The 22500-nt window shown below is 39.8% G+C and overlaps 1 long non-coding RNA gene across 3 annotated transcripts in view; it reads left to right on the forward strand.

The window, feature by feature from the left end:
- Positions 1 to 17844, forward strand: part of LOC137496742 (uncharacterized) — a 112834-nt gene extending 94990 nt beyond the window's left edge. For 2 of the 3 annotated variants that reach the window (XR_011017305.2, XR_012387388.1), the window contains one exon: positions 7061 to 7567. This is a non-coding gene — a long non-coding RNA (uncharacterized lncRNA). Of the gene's footprint in view, positions 1 to 7060; positions 7568 to 17716 lie in introns of those variants that run through there. The other variant, XR_012387387.1, reaches the window with a different exon arrangement.
- Positions 17845 to 22500: the final 4656 nt, after the last annotated feature.

Consider the following 22500-nt stretch of genomic DNA (forward strand, 5'->3'; position numbering starts at 1 on the left):
TATTCTAAGTGTGTTTAACAGGTTGCCATGTGGTTACTAGAGTATTCTAGATGTTTATTAGGTTGCCATGTGGTTGCTAGGTTATTTCGAGTGTGTTTAATAGGTTGTCATGTTGTTGCTAGGGTAGGTTATTTTGAGTGTTCTAGTAGGTGATCAAGCAGTTTATAAGGTATTCTGGGTGTGTTAAATAGGTTGTCATGCAGTTGCTAGGGTAATATGACAGTTTAACAAGTTGCCATGTTGTTGCTAGGGTATTCTGATTGTGTTTAATAGGTTGACATATAATCGCTGGGGTATGTTGAGTGTGCTTATTAGGTCGTCATGCTGTTGCTAGGGTATTTTCAGTGTTCTTAATAGGGTTCCATGTGGTTGCTATGATATCCTAAGTGTTCAATTGATTTACGTTGTTGTTAGGGTATTCTGGCTGTTTAAGAGGTTGTTGTGTTGTTGCTAGGATATTCTAGGTGTGTTTAATAGGTTGTCATGTTGTTGCTAGGGTATTTTGAGTATTTATAAAGTTGCTATTTGGTTGCTAGGTTATTCTGAGTGTGTTTAATATTGTCATGCCATTGCAAAGGTATTCTGGGTGTTAAATAGGTTGTCGTGTTGTTGTTATGGTATTCTGAGTATTTATTAGGTTGCTATATGGTTGCTAGGGTATTTTGGGTGTGCTAGTAGGTGGTTGCGCCATCTCTAGGGTATTCTGGGTGTGTTAAATAGAATGTCATGCAGTTTCTAGGAAATTCTAAGTGTTTAGCAAGTTGCCATGTTGTTGCTAGGGGAGTCTGATTGTGTTTAATGGTTGCTGTACTATGGTGCATATGGTGTTTTCTGTAGTTGCTAGATGAAGGTTATCATGGGTTGTCAACCCTTTGGAATGCAGAAATTTTTTTCCATGGTTGCTACAGGTGCATTATGGTTGCTAGGGTGTTTTATGTATTTGCTAGGTGACAGTAATCATCGGTTGGTTATCAACCATTAAGAATGCAGAAAATGAGTGTTGATTTCTGCAGATAATCCGTCCATATTGAGATGTTTGATTGTGGATCTTGAGAACAGTTTGAAACATTGTGAGATTGCTGAATGTTTGGTAATTCTTTTAATCTCGCTCCTGTCTTGGAGAAAAAGTTAAGAGATTCATTCTACGCTTCAGCTGTTTTCAACACTAGATATTCTATATTTATTTATATATATATATATATATATATATATATATATATATATATATATATATATATATATATATATATATATAGGCAGCACAGAATAAATGTCTGCTTTGTCACTGCAGCATCTCAGACAGGCTGAGAGACAGTGGTCCATCGCCATGGTAACCGTCTCCCAGATACCGCTGGAGACGGTCAGCCGCTGCCAGCAGAAGTTTAAAGTTTGAGCAGGACTTGCATTATTCTGTCAAACGATCCATTTCATCATCTGCTGCAGACTGTCATGTTTGTTATTCCAGGGATTCACGCTTGTTGAACATGCTTGTGTCAAAGCTTCAAAGAGCAGAACAGATCTGAAGCATGAGTTCAGTCAGGAGTGCGCCTCTGTGTTTCTTCATTCAAATACTTGCATTGATTTCTTTGTTTCAGACGCGGATTACGCAATGTCAGGCAATCTGGCTACTGTTTACATTTTAAACTGCGCCGAGTGTCAGTCAAAGATGATGGAACACTCAAGAGTTTCAACTTCACTTTAACTCTCTTAAATAGTTTTTATTGTGGTTGCTAGGGTATTTTAAGAGTGTCTGATCTATTGCCATGCAGTTGCTAGGGTATTCTAAGTATGTTTAATAGCTTGATATGTGGTTGCTAGGGTATTCTAAGTGTTTCGAACAGATTGACGTGGTTGCTAGGGTATTCAGAGTATGTTTAATAGGTTGCCATGTGGTTGCTAGGGTATTCTAAGTTTGTCTAACAGGTTGACGTGGTTGCTAGGGTATTCCTAATGTGTCTTCTTGGTTGCTATGCAGTTGCTAAGGTATTCTGAGTTTTGAATGGGTTGAGGTAGTTGTTAGGGTATTTTAAATATGTTTAATAGGTTGCCATGTGGTTGCTAGGGTATTCGGAGTGTGTCTAACAGGTTGACATGTGGTTGCTGGGGTATTTTAAGTTTGTTTAACACATTATCACGTGTTTGATTGAATATTCAGTCTCTCTAATAGGTTGTCATGCAGTTACTGAGGTATTATGAGTTTTTGCAGGTAGACGTGGTGAAATGCTAGGGTATTCTGAGTGTTAAACAGGTTCACATGGTTGCTAGGGTATTCTAAGTGTGTTTTCTAGGGTGCCATGCAGTTGTTAAGGTATTCTGAGATTTGAATGGCTTGAAGTTGCAGCTAGAGTATTTTGAGTGTGTCTAACAGGTTGACGTGGTTGCTAGGGTACTCTGAGTGCAGTATGTGTAACAGGTTGACGTGGTTGCTGCGGTATAATGAGTGTGTCTAACAGGTTGACATGGGGTTTCTAGGGTACTTTGAGTGTCTTAAATAAATTCTTATGTGGTTGATGGGGTGCTCTCAGTCTGTCTTATAGGATGTCATGCGGTTTCTAAGGTATTCTGAGCTTTTAACAGGTTGACGTGGTTAGATGCTAGGGTATTCTAAGTGTTGAACAGGTTGACATGGTTGCTAGGGTATTCTGAGTGTGTTTTCGAGATTGCCATGCAGTTGCTAAGGTATGCTGAGTTTTGAATTGGTTGAATTGGTTGCTAGGGTATTCAGAGTGTGTCTAACAGGTTGACATGTGGTTGCTAGGGTATTCTGAGTGTGTCTAACAGGTTGACATGTGGTTGCTAGGGTATTCTGAGTGTGTCTAACAGGCTGACATGTGGTTGCTAGGGTATTATGAGTGTGTCTAACAGGTTGACATGTGGTTGCTAGGGTATTCTGAGTGTGTCTAACAGGCTGACATGTGGTTGCTAGGGTATTATAAGTGTCTTTAATAGGTTGCCATGTGGTTCTAGGGTATTCTGAGTGTGTCTAACAGGTTGACGTGGTTGCTAGGGTATTTTGTGTGTGTTTAATATGTTGCCATGCAGTCAGGGTATTCTGACTGTGATTAATAGGTTGCCACGTGGTTGCTGAGGATGTTCTGGTTGTGTTTAATAGTCACACATGGTTGTTTGGGTATCTTAAGTATGTTTGATAGGTAGGGTTTGACTTGGTTGCTAGGGTGTTCTGATTGTGTTTAACAGGCTGGTATGTTAAACCTGACAATGTCTTGAAATACAACATCTGAAATGTGTCTTTAGGTGCCGGAATCATGGTATGAAATAGGAGAAAGCAATAATTCGTTGTTATTATTATTTGTATTATTTATTAATGAACAGCCGGCAACAATTTACATTATATATTATATAACTTTAATATGTCATGCATATAGTGTGTTGTAATGGACCACAGGGAGAGCTGTGAGGGCCTCTCCTGCTGAATGTACGCATGTGACCCGTGACCTTTGACCTTTCCCTGATGAAACATTTACTGTGGAAAAACACTCGGCACTGACTAACTGAGCCGAGTTCATGATGTCACACACATGAATAGATGCTGGGGTCAGGCCGCTCTTATCAGAGCAGGCGTGACGTGTGATTGGGCGAGCAGATCAGGTGACCAAACAGCCTCTCAGGAGGAAAAGTTCAGTTTTGTGTCTCTGGTTTCCTGTGCGGCTCGTTTTTCATTGGTTAATTATTAAGTGTGGGAAAGAGCGGTTCACGGGGTGGGGAGAGACACGGCGCTTTCAGATCCATTGTAGGGCGACAGAGGACTCCGAGGATACCTGTTTCATTCCACGTAGACAGCGTGTGTGTGTGTGTGTGTGTGTGTGTGTGTGTGTGTGTGTGTGTGTGTGTGTGTGTGGCTCTGAGCTTTACATGTCATGAGATTGTACAGCACATTGTGTAAATAAGTTGTAACCCAAATACATCTCCATTCATGAGCACAGACACTCCTCCTGCATTTAATGTCAGCTTCCCAAAGATATCCCTTTCCATGCGTGACCCAGCTTTAAAACAGCCTGTTTCTAGTCTGATCGAGAGATTTGGAAAGTACTGTACAGTATAGTAACTTATAGTACATACTAGAGTGTTTTTGAATTAACCTGTCATGTATTATACTGTATATATTATAGTATCTACAACTCTTTCTAACTGAACGCTCCACCATACTGTAGTATCAACTATAATGAGCTGATAGACTGTATAAATAAGAATTAAATGTTGTAGTGTAGTAACTGCGATGTTTTAAAGTATATTATATATAGCTGTAAAAAAAAGAATATATATATATTTATGCTATATACTATTTATATTAGTATTCAATAGCAACCACAGTCACTACAATAGATTAATTACTATATTTGTGTTACCATAACAGCTATAGAATTAGAATCACCACAACAGATCAATTACTATAGTTGGTGTGTTACCATAGCAACTGCAGAATCACCACAACAGATCAATTACTATAGTTGGTGTGTTACCATAGCAACTGCAGAATCACCACAACAGATCAATTACTATAGTTGGTGTGTTACCATAGCAACTGTAGAATCACCACAACAGATCAATTACTATAGTTGGTGTGTTACCATAGCAACTGCAGAATCACCACAACAGATCAATTACTATAGTTGGTGTGTTACCATAGCAACTGCAGAATCACCACAACAGATCAATTACTATAGTTGGTGTGTTACCATAGCAACTGTAGAATCACCACAACAGATCAATTACTATAGTTGGTGTGTTACCATAGAAACTGCAGAATCACAACAACAGATCAATTACTATAGTTGGTGTGTTACCATAGCAACTGCAGAATCACCACAACAGATCAATTACTATAGTTGGTGTGTTACCATAGCAACTGTAGAATCACCACAACAGATCAATTACTATAGTTGGTGTGTTACCATAGCAACTGCAGAATCACCACAACAGATCAATTACTATAGTTGGTGTGTTACCATAGCAACTGTAGAATCACCACAACAGATCAATTACTATAGTTGGTGTGTTACCATAGCAACTGTAGAATCACCACAACAGATCAATTACTATAGTTGGTGTGTTACCATAGCAACTGCAGAATCACCACAACAGATCAATTACTATAGTTGGTGTGTTACCATAGCAACTGTAGAATCACCACAACAGATCAATTACTATAGTTGGTGTGTTACCATAGCAACTGCAGAATCACCACAACAGATCAATTACTATAGTTGGTGTGTTACCATAGCAACTGCAGAATCACCACAACAGATCAATTACTATAGTTGGTGTGTTACCATAGCAACTGTAGAATCACCACAACAGATCAATTACTATAGTTGGTGTGTTACCATAGCAACTGTTGAATCACCACAACAGATCAATTACTATAGTTGGTGTGTTACCATAGCAACTGTAGAATCACCACAACAGATCAATTACTATAGTTGGTGTGTTACCATAGCAACTGCAGAATCACCACAACAGATCAATTACTATAGTTGGTGTGTTACCATAGCAACTGTAGAATCACCACAACAGATCAATTACTATAGTTGGTGTGTTACCATAGCAACTGCAGAATCACCACAACAGATCAATTACTATAGTTGGTGTGTTACCATAGCAACTGCAGAATCACCACAACAGATCAATTACTATAGTTGGTGTGTTACCATAGCAACTGTAGAATCACCACAACAGATCAATTACTATAGTTGGTGTGTTACCATAGCAACTGCAGAATCACCACAACAGATCAATTACTATAGTTGGTGTGTTACCATAGCAACTGTAGAATCACCACAACAGATCAATTACTATAGTTGGTGTGTTACCATAGCAACTGTAGAATCACCACAACAGATCAATTACTATAGTTGGTGTGTTACCATAGCAACTGCAGAATCACCACAACAGATCAATTACTATAGTTGGTGTGTTACCATAGCAACTGTAGAATCACCACAACAGATCAATTACTATAGTTGGTGTGTTACCATAGCAACTGCAGAATCACCACAACAGATCAATTACTATAGTTGGTGTGTTACCATAGCAACTGTTGAATCACCACAACAGATCAATTACTATAGTTGGTGTGTTACCATAGCAACTGCAGAATCACCACAACAGATCAATTAATATAGTTGTATATTGTCACAATGCTTAATTTTAGTATAGTTTAAAAACACAGAAGTATCTTTAAATGACCATGGTATTTTTCCATGTGGGACTAAGCAAATTAAAATGGACTTTGTAGGCATCATTAGTCGATATTCTCATACACATTGAGACAATAGCTTTGTAGTACTCAATTACGTAATCTTGAAATATGTGAAAATATACCCTAGTTTGCACAAAATTCACAGAAAAAAATATGAATACTGAATAAAGCCAAAATCAGAATTCTAGAGTGTTTTTAAATTATGTATTCATTTTTTTATTTTTTTACATATTAGAGTTGAATGTTTTTACCAAGGAGATTTTGAATATTTTTTTTATTACTGTATAATTCCAAATTATGTCTGCGCAATAGCCTAGTGGTTAGCACACAGACATATGATGCAGTATCACGTCAGAGTGTCCCGAGTTTGAATCACAGGGCAGAGGACATTTCCCTGACCATACCTCTCTCTCTCTCTCTCTCTCTCTCTCCAACTTCGCTTCCTGTCTCAATACTGTCCTTTCCAAAAAAGGCAAAAAGGTTAAAAATAAATCTTTAAAAACAAATAGTTAAATAAAATTAATCTCAGCAGACACAAAAGGTCTCATTTCATGGAAAAAAAGGTTAGATAAATCAGTATATTCAGACCGAAAAAAGAAAGAAAAAAGATCTTGAATATAGTTTAGTTTGTTGTGCCTTGTGCGTCAAACGTCATGAAAAGATTTTGACCTCCTCAGATGTTCTTCACCAGTGAAATATAGAAAAGCCAGCATCGTGCCTCAGAGATGGAGAGTTGAATGCTCGTGTTTCTATAAATGATGCTGTCAGTTATTTACAAAGCAAATGCATGGGAACCGTGTTTCCATGGTAACAGTATTTTCTCTGATTGTGTGTTTTCAGGTCACTGATGGGACGTGGTCTCCATCATCAGTATCCTCTGAGCTCATGGTTTACACTTCATCGCTAAGTGCTGTTTTTTATTTCTGCAAAGCATTTTGTGACAAAGCCTAAACTGTGCTCAAAATCCTCTTTCTCAGCACACAGAGCCCATTCCATGATGAAAGAGTGAAAGCAGACACTCCCAACCCCCCCCCCAACCCCCCCCCACCCCACACACACCCACACACACACACACACACATACACACACACACACATACACACAGATGTTTTTTGTGAATTGTGGGAACATTACATTGGTTTCCATTGGTTTCATACTGTATAAACTTTATTTTCTCTCCTCCTCTCCAGCCTGGTCACTTACAGTGTACTGTGTGCAGTTTTACTCTCTGAATAAAATCATTCTGTTTGATGCATAAACCTTTAAAGAATCAGGGATATCAGGAATGTCCTCACAATTCACCTTTTTCTGTAATACCTGTGTTATACCCATAAACATTTGTGTCCTGATATGAATAGTGAGACTAAATTATTGCTGCCTCTCATTTCTCCTACTTATACTACGTCTTAAAAGTATGTATACTTTTAAGTGTATCTGTAATGTGAAGTGGACACTGACAAAAGGAGAGCGGATCCAAACGCAGGTTTATTGAACAGAATGATCAGGCAAACAGCTGTCGTCACAGAAGATAACAGATGTATACATGGCAATCCAGAGTCGTGGTCGATAAACAGGCAAATGGTCAAAAGGCAGGCAGCATACAACGTAAACAAACAAACAAGGCGAGGGTCAAAACATGGCAAAACGCATCATAATGTTCAGTGAAAAGACTCAGCGCAGATGTGTGTGTGTATTTAAAGTTCTCTTTGACAATCCTCCTGCTGTGTGTTTGCAATCAGTCAGGATCAGGAACTGGTGTGAGTGTATGTGGTGCATGACTGGAACTTGTAGTCCATATACCAGCTGGTTTGTAGTCCTTATAGTGGTCCACATGTATACCAGCAATCAGGGCCGGAGCAAGCTGAACTGCCGCTCTAGGCAAAGGACGGTCATGCCGCCCTCAACCCTAAAGTAAAAGCTGGCCGACCTCTCCATTCTGAGGGCGCAGGTGGTGAGGGTAGTGTCGCGGACGGTGTGGGTACTGTCGCGGACGCCGCCCTCTCTAATCTGCCGCCCTAGACGCGGACATAACTGAGGATGCGGGTGGTGAGGGTAGTGTCGCGAACGGTGAGGGTAGTGTCGCGGACGGTGAGGGTAGTGTCGCGGACGCCGCCCTCTCTATTATACTGCCCTAGACTCGGACTTTACTGAGGGCGCGGGTGGTGAAGGTAGTGTCGCGGACGCCGCCCTCTCTATTCTGCCACCCTAGGCGGCCGCCTAGGTCGCCTCTGTGGACGCGCCGGCCCTGCCAGCAATCTGCATGGATAGATCGCTGGTGATTGGGACAGGATAACAGAAGAGTATACAAGCTTTGAGTCATACTACATTATTAACTAACTATTTTGTGGCTTAGTTACTTCCCGTCAACCATCTCCACACGTAATTCATTCATTTTGTTTTCGGCTTAGTCCCTTTATTAATCAGGAGTAGCGGTTCAAGTATGGATGGTTTTACACTTCCAATTTATACTGTTAATAGTAGCGCATTCGATAACCTTTGGCGTACTCTTCACAGTTTGGGACACACTAATTCAATTTTCAATACTATTTAGGATGGACAGTATGTGAATTGGGACGCAGCACACGTTATTTGTGGTGATTCATGGTAGTTGGCGGAGCTAACAATTTTAAGGTACACTTAAGTGTTTTCTGTGACTCTCTGATTGGTGGATTTCTTGTGCAGCATCATGGGTAATGTAGTTTTTCTGCATGAACTCTGCAATTAAATGTTTTCTTTTACATTACCATGAAAAATGGCACATTTATTACGTTTATAAATATTTTTATTCAATGAAAGGCAGGATTTTTACTAACCAATCATGTAAGCCAGACAGTTAGGCGTTTCCCTGTTCGGCTGTTCTGATTGGCTGCAGTTCTCATGAGGCCGAGAGCAGTGTGTTGCTGTGGTGATACTGTGAGAGAGAACAGGGCTCTCTTTCAAATACTCCCGTGTGCGTGTGTGTGTGTGTGTGTGTGTGTGTGTGTGTGTGTGTGTGTGTGTGTGTGTGTGTGCGTGTGCGTGTGCGTGTGTGAGTTTACATTGCCTGGCTGCCATCAACCCACAGAGCGGATCTTGGAAAATTACTGGCTTACGGCTTTATAAACACAGCGACTGAGGGTGACCTCGAAACAAACACACTGTACAGTGCAAGAACTGATGGAGTTATTTTAGGGAACATGCAGATCATGAGGCCCAGAAATCTCCCAAACTCACTTTACTATGACTACAGCTCTGAAAACTACACGCTTCTTCCAGGTATTGTGAATTGGAAGTAAAAATACAGCAATTAAACTCAAACCTGATACTGAAGTATCAACAAATCACAAATATAAACGCAAAGGTTACTCATCTGACCTGTAGATGGCGGTATAACATCAGGTATAACAACAATAAGTGAAGTTTATTTATAAAGCAATGTTGAGAGGATCACATGATTATGATTTTTTGAGGCTGGTCCCACATTATTCAATTCATGATTGACCAATCAGATGATTCCTAATCCACTATAAATACCCTCAGCTCCATATCACAGCCATCTTCATCTTGAAGAATCCCCCCTTCCACCCATACTCCTCCTCCTTTCTTAGATGAGTGGCACGGTGGCCCAGTGGTTAGCACTGTTGCCAGCAAGAACGTCACTGGTTCTACTCCTTACCAAGCCAGCCGACATTTCTGTGCAGAGTTTACACAGTCTCCCCGTGCTCCCGTGGGTTTCCCCCGGGTTCCCCGGTTTCCTCCCACCGCCCAAAAACATGCAGCTTAAGTTAACTGACTAATCCAAATCGGTAAGTAGTTATCTCTTAAGATCAATCACTATCTGTTCATTAGCTCCTACAGCAGGGGAGTTCTCCAGATCTACCTAAGCTCAAACTCCCCTCTCACCTTGCAAACAAAAGGGAACCCCGGGCTCAAGGATCCTATAAGCTCAGGGCTCTCTCCCGGGACAGCATGCCAAACACGCTTTATAATCAATCATCAGCTGAGGGTGAACTCTTGAAATATTACTAAAATGTGCTTGTGAATATTACTAATAGTAGCTAAAATTATTACAATAATCAAATGAAAAGGTTGAAGCAAAAAAGAAGCTACAATTGTGCGCAGGTCGATCTGAAAGATACACTCACCTGAACAGTGCAGTGTAAATGCGGCCTTTAAAAATTCTGTCATTATTTAATCTTCATTTGTTTAAAACCTTTATGAGTTCTCCTGGAGGCAATTTAAAATGTATATACTTGTAACCGTTGACTTCTCCTATGGAACTCAATGGTTACCGGTTTCCAACATTCTTCAAAGTATCTTCTTTTGTGTTCAACAGAAGAATCAAACTGAGTGAGTATATAGTTAGTCGGTTCTCATTTGTGTGTGAACTTTCCCTTGACCACTAGCAGAACAGAGCAACACGGGCTGGCTTGGGTTGTTTTAACCCCAAGTGGCGCTCCTGAATGAGGGCTTGATGAAGCTCTGAATAACCCAAACAGTGTTCAGAACACATGATGAGTCTGAGCTGACTCGAGGAATATATAAAGCATCCTTCATCCTGCTCCTCATAAATCCAGACTGCACATGAAACTGACAGAACAAAACGCCACTGTTTCCTGCTGACGCAAAACACACACACACACACACACACACACACACACACACACACACCGCAGCTAACAGCGAATCTGGGTTTAACAGTTAAGCACATGATTGCATGTGAAAATTACACTGCTGCCGCTGGGAAGGGAGGAGCAGACGGTGTGTGTGTGTGTGTGTGTGTGTGTGTGTGTGTGTGTGTGTGTGTGTGTGTGTGTGGTCTGCTGACGGAGGGGAATTCCAAACCTGGGATAAACTGATGGAGGACCAGTGTGTACGGGACACAGGAAGGAATGTGTTACGGCGAGACACGGAGTGTGTAATTATATGCTGCATGCTGGAAAACACACACAGACATATGAACACACACACATTCACAAATAGGCACACACACACACGGATACACCTACATATATACATATGCACACATAAACACACACATATATACATACACATTCACAAACACACACACACACACATAAGCACAAATACATACATACAAACACATTCACAAATAGGCACACACACACATAAACACAAATACTCACATTCACAAACACACACTCACTCACACACACACACAAACACAAATACCCGGACATAAAAAAATTCACATTCACACACACATACACACATTAACACAAATAACTACATTCACAAAAAAACACATACATAAACACAAATATCCATGTTCAAACACACACACAAACACACGCACATTCACAACCACACACATAAACACAAATACACACACACACACACACACACATTCACAAACACACTATCACACACACAAACACCCACATTCACAAACGCACACACACACACACACACACATAAATATAAATACTCACACATTTACAAATACACACACACATTCATGAACATAGACACAAACACACTATCACACACACAAACACAAATACCCACATTCACAAACGCGCACACACACATACACACCTATAAATATACTCACACATATACAAATACACACACAAACACACATTCATGAACATAGACACAAACACCTTCACACATACAAACACAAATACCCACATTCACAAACACACACACACACACACACACACACACAGCTCTGTGGCCTGGTAAACAGTGTGACAGGCTGATCTGAGCAGCATTACTCAGCGCCTGAACATTATTCACACAAACCTGCCGTCTGCAGACGAGCTGCTGAGAGATCCACAGGAAACACACAGAGCATCTGCTGTCCACTGCACAACACTGACCCTCACACACACACACACACACACACTCACACCGCTTTAAATGCACACACTCTCAATGACAGCGCAGATTATTCAATGAACCAATTCTAATTTCGGGGTGACACAAAGGCTCAGTGGTCAGCACTGCGCCCTCACAGCAAGAAGGTCTCTGGTTCGAGTCCCGGCTGGGTCAGTTGGTGTTTCTGTGTGGAGTTTGCATGTTCTCCCTGTGTTGGTGTGGGTTTCCTCCGGGTGCTCCGGTTTCCCCCACAGTCCAAACACATGCGCTATAGGGGAACTGATCAACTAAACTGGCCGTAGGGTGCGTGTGTGAATGAGTGTGTATGGGTGTTTCCCAATACTGGGTTGCAGCTGGAAGGACATCCGATAACACACAGCTTTCTGACACTACCTACTGAGTGCATCTAAGTTACAGAGAAATGCGGAGGGTTTTTTTCTCCCATTTGCTGTGCGGTATCAATCACTCTATTAAATCTACACTCCAGCAGTTCCTGCATACAATACCTGTTTGTCACGAGGGGCATGCAGTGCCAAACTGCAGTTAAAGTCCACACATTAAGAATTTGCCAATTTCGATTACTGATGTCCATGTAAATAAAGTCACTGTCTTTCTCCCCTGCGTCTGTGTTTGTGTTGCCGCTGTGAAAATCAGCGTGTGCCCAAACGGAAACTCCCATTTTAATGCAAGCCTTTCCCTCCCCCGACACTCCCACCTAAACTGGACACGCCCACTTTCCTGACTTTTTCCAAACTAGAGATGTGCAAACACCCTGCTGAGACACGAGGGTTTCATGACTCTTTATTAAAGGGCCATGAGACCCCCTCGTTTCAGCAGGGTGTTTTCACACCTCTAGTTTGGAAAAAGTCAGAAAAGTGGGCGTGTCCAGCTCTGTTTAGGGGGGAGTGTCGGAGGAAGAAAAGAGGCATGGTGTGGGAGTGTCTATTTGGGCACCCGCTGACATCTGGACATCTGTAGTCGAATTATTTGCCAAATGATTAAATGGTGGACTTTAACTGCAGTTTGGCTCTTTCATTCAGGGAATTCATTCATGTCCCTCAAGACAAACGAGATATTTGATTGGAGGAACTGCTCTAAGCGTGTATTTTTCATGCAATGTTTGATACCGCACGGCGAATGAGAGAAAAAAACTCCTCAGCATTTCCCGGAAACTTAGATGCACACGGCAGGTAGCGTCAGAAAGCCGCGTGTGTTATTCCGGTCAATAAATGCGGTGAAAATCCTACACGAGGTTAAAGTTTGGTTGTGGTGCTAACATGTTTACACTCGGTGCAATAGTTAGTTCCATATGAACAAACTGAATAAACAAAGAGCAAATCTGTAGAGACAGGACAATCACCAGCAACTAGAGCCGCGTCTTTATTAAGAGGAGACTAAAGCGAATCCGGATCTCAGCGTTTGCAGATGAGAACAGCTCTCAGGTAAACAATAATCCTCCTTAGACACGTAAGTTATTGTTGTGGAGCGTCGCGTACACTGTTAATCCACACGTGACTCCAGCTGCGCTCTCACAGAGAGAAAATGAAAACAAAACTTCACTGCAGCAAACTATAAAAGCAACACTTCACGCTTGTTTCGCCAACACAACGTGGCGTCTCTGTCGTCTAAACACTGTGACAGTAATGAATATTAATGAAGTTGCACAATAGAGCGCGCTGATTGGTTTGAACCAAGCTTTACTCATGCATTAATGCAGCACACTGTAAGACGTAATAAGACACACTCTGGCACAGACGTCCAGTCTGCACGCTGGAATACACGCTATTATCTCATGACCGTGACGCAGCTTCAACAATTAGTTTCAAAGCGGAAGTACGAATTTGCTTGAAATAACGCAAAAACAACCAATTTACACTTTTTAGTGAAATATAGGTGTCCTAATAGTGTTTTTAGCAGTGTGGGACACATATACCACTGTCAACAGCTCAACACATGTGTTCTCGTGTTTCGTGACCCTTTAAAAAACTGTGTGGTATCCCCCATCTCTGCTGGCTGATTGAAGCCAATAATACGTCTTCAGCATTCTTTATCCAGCTTAACAGTAAAGCAGGTCAACATCACACTGCTACGAGAACTGTGTTTTACCCCGACGCTTTCATCTGTTTCCATTCAGCAGAAATACATCACACTCACACACGTACACACACACACACACACAGCATCTAAATGACCCGAGCACCTCTCAGACCCGGTGGACGTCCTTCACAGAAGCAGCGTGAGGTCTGAGCTGTTGAGAATAGCTGTGTGTCTTTGATATATTCCAGCTCGGATCTCTTCCATGTGTTTGTGGCCAGCGGATGAACACTCACGGCTGAATGTCAGCTCACACATGGCACTCATTCCAGCTCTTATTTTCCTCTGCAGCTCTTGTTTTTGTTGTGTTGAGCAATATACAGTTAAGTGGGTAAGATATTCCCAGATTTCCGGAAAAAGAGTAGGCCGCGGAGCCTCCGCCCCAGTAATTACAGTGCGTTGGCTTTGGCAGGAGCGCTCCGGAGGTCAGGAGGAATGTGTAAAGCGCGCTGGACCGACTCTCAGTGTGCTGGAATGTGAAAAAGGGCAGAAAAGAAAGCAGGATTTGGCTGACAGAGCTGTGAGTCCTGTTTATGTCCAGGAGGAGGACTGCATGTGTCATTCCATTTAAAGCCACCACAATAACACGTATTCACCACTTTCACATATGCTGGAGATTAGAGCACTCTGATGTTGTTCTCATATAACAGAGTGGAGTTTGATGAATGTTTGAAGAGGCATTCTCAGACACGCATGAAAACAACATACTGTGCTCATATATAGTACATTCTAGGGTTTTTGAACAATACTATAGTTCCTGAAATAATCTGCTGTGTTGAGTCTATAGTTGCCATGGTAATGTAGTGATTGATCTGTTGTGTTGATGCAGTAGTTGCCATGGTAATGTTGTAATTGATATATTGTGTTGATTCGATAGTTGCCATGGTAATGTAATCATTGATCTGTTGTGTTGATTCTGTAGTTGCCATGGTAATATAGTAATTGGCCTGTTCTTTTGATTCTATAGTTGCCATGGTAATGTAGTGATTGATCTGTTGTGTTGATGCAGTAGTTGCCATGGTAATGTTGTTATTGATATATTGTGTTGATACTATAGTTGCCATGGTAATGTTGTTATTGAAATATTGTGTTGATTCTATAGTTGCCATGGTAATGTTATTGATATATTGTGTTGATTCTATAGTTGCCATGGTAATGTAGTGATTGATCTGTTGTGTTGATGCAGTAGTTGCCATGGTAATGTTGTTATTGATATATTGTGTTGATACTATAGTTGCCATGGTAATGTTGTTATTGATATATTGTGTTGATACTATAGTTGCCATGGTAATGTTGTTATTGAAATATTGTGTTGATTCTATAGTTGCCATGGTAATGTTATTGATGTATTGTGTTGATTCTATAGTTGCCATGGTGATGTTGTTATTGATATATTGTGTTGATTCTATAGTTGCCATGGTAATGTTGTTATTAATATATTGTGTTAATTCTATAGTGCGCACTTTTCCGCATCTCAAATACCTCGCGCGAGTGAATGATTGACCTGCCCGCCCGCTTACTTCCCTAAACCCAGCTGACGGTTTACAAAAGCTGTCCAGAAAGAGAAAAGTCCTCGTCTGCTTTTTTCCACGATTGAGGATTTTACCACATTCTCACCCTGTTATGAACTCGTTCCTTTTATTTTTTGGATCCTGTTTTGTCTTACCTGATTTCTGGAACCACTGTTCCCTGGACTCGATGAGCTAACTGAACAAACTGGTTGCGGTGGGAAAGCCCTCCACACAGAGGTAAGCGGTCAGCCGATAAGCGCCAAAAAGAGCGCCGTTATACCACCCCATAGCGTTCATTTAAAAAAACAAAATGCAGCCATGCATACTTCCGGCTACATAATTCGCTGGTTTCAGAAACATCCGCTGGACTATGTTTTCAGAATGAGCCTGTGTTGAAACATCTGGCATAATATAAGTCCATAAGTCAGCCAAATATATAGCACTGTTCTACTGTTGTATATATTGTGCCTTTAACATGATCAAATCTGCAGTAGTAATGATGGTGAACACACACTCACACACACACACACACACACACACAGAGTGCTTGTGTTCATATTCACGTCTCACCTGTGACTGTAATAATCCTCAAAGCTGCTCTGTAAACTCATGGGTGGTCTCGGGTGCATATTGAGTTGCAGACAAAACACAATCAGCAAAAACAAAGAGTTTTCTGTACTTTAGTTTAAGCGACAAACGCACACACACACAGAGAGAGAGAGAGAGAAAGAGAGAGAGACAGAAATGACGACTGCAGAATGATATTTTCAGATCAGACAGTCAGTTTAAATGAGCTGCTGTGGAATAGAAAATAAACTGTATTAAAGTGGAGTATGTTTAATTTAATGAGCTGTTTTAGACATTATAATTACACTGTAGCAATTGTACATGGCTTCTGTTGTGTTTATTGCAGGTTGTTGTATTTACAATGCAAAAGTTGCCTTTCTTACTTAGATTTTCTAACCTGTTTCCGGTCTAAATATCTAAAAATAAATTAAAGTAAAAAAATATTGTCTTCAGAAAATGTTAAAATTAAGTGAGTTTTTTCTTAAAACAAAGAAAATAATGTACTGAATAAAATTAAAATAAAACTAAAAGATTATTTTTATAGCAATGAATCTTTTTTTCAGATTTTCAGACAAGAAACGGGACAAAAAGTTAAATCTATATGAAAATTTTCTTGCATGAGTCACACTTTATAATAAGGTTTAATCAGTTTATATTATTTTATGTATTTAATAATGAACTTATTATTAACAACGCATATTAATGTTTGTTGACTTTTTAATGCTTATTAATTCATAATTTAATAATTATTAAAAATGTAATTAACAGCCATTCATTCGTTCTGTAATTTTCCTCCGGTTTGGTCTCTATTTCAGAGGTCGCCACGGTGGAAGGAACCTCTAACTTTTCCAGCATATGTTTTACACAGTGGATACCCTTCCAGCTGAAACCCAGTACTGGGAAACACCCATGCACAATTATTCACACACACACTCATACACTACGGCCAGTTTAGTTGATCAATTCCCCTATAGCGCATGTGTTTGGACTGTAGGAAGAAACCGGAGCACCCGGAGGAAACCCACACCAACACGGGGAGAACATTAGCACTATATGTAGTTCTCTATACTGTATGTCTAAATTAGCACTATAGTCGAGCTCTTAGCCAGCAGTATATCTCCATATAGCAATTTATAATCTGTCATCAACTCTAAATAGGGGAGGCCTATTTGAACTCAGACTCTTCTCTCGCCCTGCAAACAGAAGGGAGCCCCAGACTCGAGGATCTTCTGAGCTCAGGGTTCTCTCAGGGCATGCCAAACTAGCCTAATCAGCTATCAGCGAAGTGTGAACTCTTGAAATTCGACTTAAATGACATTTTCTAACCCAGTGTTTGAGTTTGTCCGTATTTGACCCAACAGCCCTTTATTTTTCAGAGCACAGCTTCCACATTGCACATGAAGATGTCTATAAATACTGCATTTCCTCAGTGATGTACGACTGAGTGTCTCAGATTGAGAATATGGATGTGTTCTGGTGTTAATAGTCTCGTCTCCTGCAGTTTTCTTCAGTAATGAAGTGCGAGAGACGACATTCCTCCTGTCAGGAGATTCTGCTTAGTAACCCGTTGTCATGGTGGTGCTCCTGCACTCTGATTGGCCGACAGACGAGGCCTCCGGGAATCCGACGGTAATTGCATTTTTTTTCTCCTTCCACCCAGACAGAAAGCAGAGCTGAACATGTTGCGTAACTGACACAGATTCATCTCCCACACACACACACACACACACACACTCTTACCTTTATCATTATAACACACACATAATACATCAACACACAGACGAAAATAGAACACGCAGAGGAAAAGAAGAGAAGTGAGTGAGAGAGGCGAGCCCAGAAGGCCTCCATTATAATCAGGGTTGTGTGTTTGATGATGATGGGAGTGTTCTGGTTTTGTTGTATCCCATTGCTTACAGTGTGTTTATGGTCCACCACAGCAGCTACACTACTAGTTATGCACTACACCGCCCAATTATAATCAACAGAGCTGAAAGCATAGGCTTATTTTTAAGGCCAAGAGGTATTATGTAGATGCATTTTAACAAGCTGCCAGGAAAGAAGCACACACAATTCAGTGCTTTATAAAAACTAAACTAAACTAAACAATGAGGTCAGGTTGTGTTTTTAGTTCATTCTAAAAGATGTGTGCGCATATATTTCCTTAACATTATAATATACACTATTATTTGGGGTTTTTGAACATAAATTTGGTTAATATTTCAACAAACTAAACTGCTGGATTTTGTTGAGTTTAATTTATTGCCCAATTTTAACCCAATGCTTGTGTTTGTCCATTTTTCCACACATTTGTGTTTGAACAACCCAGCATTTTTAGTGTATGTTGTATTTTTTATTTTTATTTTTTTGTTCATTTGTTTGTTTGTGTTAGCTAACAGCAAACATTTTCTGGTAAAGTTCTGGTAAGATTCTTTCCATCTCATAAAATGTTTTACAACATTAACAGAATGTTCTCCTAATGTTTGCATTATTTTTGTGAAAAGTGCAGTGTTATTGCAGATTGACTGATCTGTCGTGGTGATTCTACAGTTGCTATGATAACTACAACTATAGTAATTGATCTGTTGTGGTGATTCTACGGTTACTATGGTAACACCACAACTATAATAATTAATCTGTTGTGGTGATTCTACAGTTGCTATGGTAACACCACAACTATAATAATTAATCTGTTGTGGTGATTCTACAGTTACTATGGTAACTACATCTATAGTAATTAATCTGTTGTGGTGATTCTACAGTTGCTATGGTAACACAACAACTATACTAATTAATCTGTTGTGGTGATTCTACAGTTACTATGGTAACTACATCTATAGTAATTGATCTGTTGTGGTGATTCTACAGTTGCTATGGTAACACCACAACTATAATAATTAATCTGTTGTGGTGATTCTACAGTTACTATGGTAACTACATCTATAGTAATTAATCTGTTGTGGTGATTCTACAGTTGCTATGGTAACACAACAACTATACTAATTAATCTGTTGTGGTGATTCTACAGTTGCTATGGTAACACAACAACTATACTAATTAATCTGTTGTGGTGATTCTACAGTTGCTATGGTAACACAACAACTATACTAATTAATCTGTTGTGGTGATTCTACAGTTGCTATGGTAACACAACTACTATATTAAATAATCTGTTGTTGTGGTTCTACTGTTGCTATGGTAACACAACAACTTTAGTAATTAATCTGTTGTGGTGATTCTATAGTTGCTATGGTAACACAGCAACCAAAGTAAACGTAACACGTTACTTTCCTTAGAAAGCGCGTTTTTACTTTATTTACTCTGTTATGAAGTAACATGAGATTGTAATGTAAGTAACTGTCCTCAACAATGGGTGCAGTAGAGATGTTCTTATTGACGAGCTCCTCTATTTGAGCTGAGTTTGGACTCTTCTCCGCATGAGAGAGTGGATTTTGCCTCTGAATAATGTCTGCTTTGGCCCTGATGAGAGCCAGGATCTCTCCGAGCGCCTCTTTCTTCAGTCAGTAATGGCTCAGTTTTGGGTTTGGCTTTTGTGCTCTTTCCAAATCTTCATCATTTGGAACGCAACAAAACGGGACGGATCCTGTAACTGGAGAAATGCGAGTATCCGCTCGACTCATTCAGGCTCGCTGGCCAAATCAGAAACAAATGTTTCTTGTCAGCCGCTGTTGGCCGAGATCCTGGACCCTCGTCCTCCACCCACAAAACCTCCCACAATGCCTTGCTGCGGCACAAAGAGAGCTGGACGGCTCTTCCGTTCACATGGTATCGGGTGGCCATTGTGTCTTATCGGTCTGGGTTCATCGCACACTGCGCAGACTGAAGCCATGAGGGGGAATTATTAATAATAGTCAGAGAAAGTAAAAACGACAGCAGTGTTCAAAATCCAAACCTCAAGTCCAGTTCAAGACAAAATATGCCACAAAGTGCTGCTTGACACATTTTTCTAAGCATTTTTTATTTATTTATTTTTTTTACAGTTTTTCCTTTTTTTCCTATTTCCTTTTTTTTTAGTTAGGCTGGAATAAAAAAAACACTAAAATTATCAATCTATAGTTGCTATGGTAACACAAAAACAATAGTAATTAAGCTATTGTGATGATTTTATACATGCTATGATAACAAAACAGCAATTATCGATCTGTCATGGTGATTTTAGAGTATCTATGGTAGCACAACAACAACAGTAATTAATCTGTCATGGTGATTCTACAGTTGCTATGGTAACACCAATAGTAATCAGTCTGTTGTGGTCATTTTCTAGTGGCTATGGTAACACAACAGCTAAAATAATTGATCTGTTGTGGTCATTCTATAGTTGCTATGGTAACAAGCACTATAGTGATTGATCTATTTTGTCATTCTATAGTTGCTATGGTAACACAACAACTATAGTAATTGATCTGTTGTGGTGATTCTACAGTTGCTATAATGATAAAAACAGCTACAGTAGTTGGTCCTTTTCCTTTTAGTTGGGCTGGAATAAAAAAAAACATTAAAAAATACCTTTTTTTTTTTTAAAACTACAATTTTATTGTTGCTGTGGCATGACAACTACTGTATAGTAAAAAGTGCTAAGGCCAATATTTTAGCTACTAGCTATAAGTATCTCTCAATTGTCAATTTCCTCGATTCCTCACGACTTTGTGCTCATTTCTCACAATAAACTTTTTTTGAACTTGGAATTATAATTTTTTTATATAACTATAGTTTTTGTTACCATAACAACTATAGAATCCCCACAACAGATCAATTACTAGTGTTTGTGTTACCATAGCAACTGTAGAATCACCACAACAGATCAATTACTAGTGTTTGTGTTACCATAGCAACTGTAGAATCACCACAACAGATCAATTACTAGTGTTTGTGTTACCATAGCAACTGTAGAATCACCACAATAGGTTAATTACTATAATTTTTGTTACCATAGCAACTGTAGAATCACCACAAAAGATCAATTGCTATGGTTTTTCTGTTACCATAGCAACAGCAGAATCACCACTGGAGACCAATTACTATAGTTTTTGTGTTACCATAGCAACTATAGAATTATCACACAAGCACTTAAGTAAACTCCCTGTAGTAGTATTTACTATAAATGACTATAGTTGACGTGGGCGGCTGAAGAATGCGTAGCGAGTGCCCTCGTGATGTGTCTTGACTGACAGCAGCATGGATTGGTCTTTCAGAGTCTTGGAGTGACTGAGATTAAGTGAGATTAGTGAGGCTCCAGGTACGGTGAGGAATGAGCGCAGGTCAGCGGGTCAGCCGGTCAGCGCAGTAATGAGTGACATAATGCGCTCAGCCCTGTTTATTTTTGCTTGTATTGGAAAATCTGCCTTGTTTCTTGGAGGAAGGGCTTTCCTGGAAGCGTCCGCTGGCTGATGGCGGGAGTTTATTGATTCCCTGTTTCCATTAGCTGAGATGAGCGAGCAGGACGTGACCTTTCATGCACTGACTGTCATTCAATATTGAGATGTCAGATAGAGAGCTCAGCTGTTTGCTCTCCGCTTAGATCAGGAATAATCCACCAGGACACAAAGCAGCACGAGCCTCCGCTGTGTGTTCTCACTCACACACTCTGATTATTCTCCACCCTTATTGCAGTTATTTTACAGGAAACATTATTTCAGAACTCTGAAATTTACTTTCATTTCCACTAACATACACAGAATTTCTTTTTGCAGTCCATTCTACAAGAAACTGTTGTGGTTGTTGTTGTTGTTGTTGTTTGGGATGTTGGGAGGTTTGACTTCAAAATATTGTTTAATTAGGGATGTACTTGATAATTATTTGTAAGCATTTGTTCAATTTACCAGCAATTTCTGAGATTTGTTTTAAAAATTTAAGTCATGTAGAAACATTAAAACATCTATCATACTGTAGCTATAGATTTATTTAATTAACTCATTCATTCATTCATTCCTTCATTCATTCATTCCTTCATTCATTCATTTGCTTATTAGTTAATTCATTCATTTATCCAATCATTTGCTTATTTATTCATTCATTTGCTTATTAATTAATTAATTAATTAATTCATTCATTCATTCATTTGCTTATTAATAAATTCATACATCTATTCATTCATATACCTGCTCATTCATTCATTCAGTCGCTCATTTATTAATTCATTCATTTATTCATTTTTTTATTTATTAATTCATTTGCTTATTCATTCATTCATTCGCTCATTCATTCATTCATTCATTCATTTGCCCGCTCATTCATTCATTCATTTGCCCGCTCATTCATTCATTCATT

The sequence above is a fragment of the Danio rerio genome, chromosome 11 (assembly GCF_049306965.1).
Source record: "Danio rerio strain Tuebingen ecotype United States chromosome 11, GRCz12tu, whole genome shotgun sequence".
Classification (NCBI taxonomy): Eukaryota; Metazoa; Chordata; class Actinopteri; order Cypriniformes; family Danionidae; genus Danio; species Danio rerio.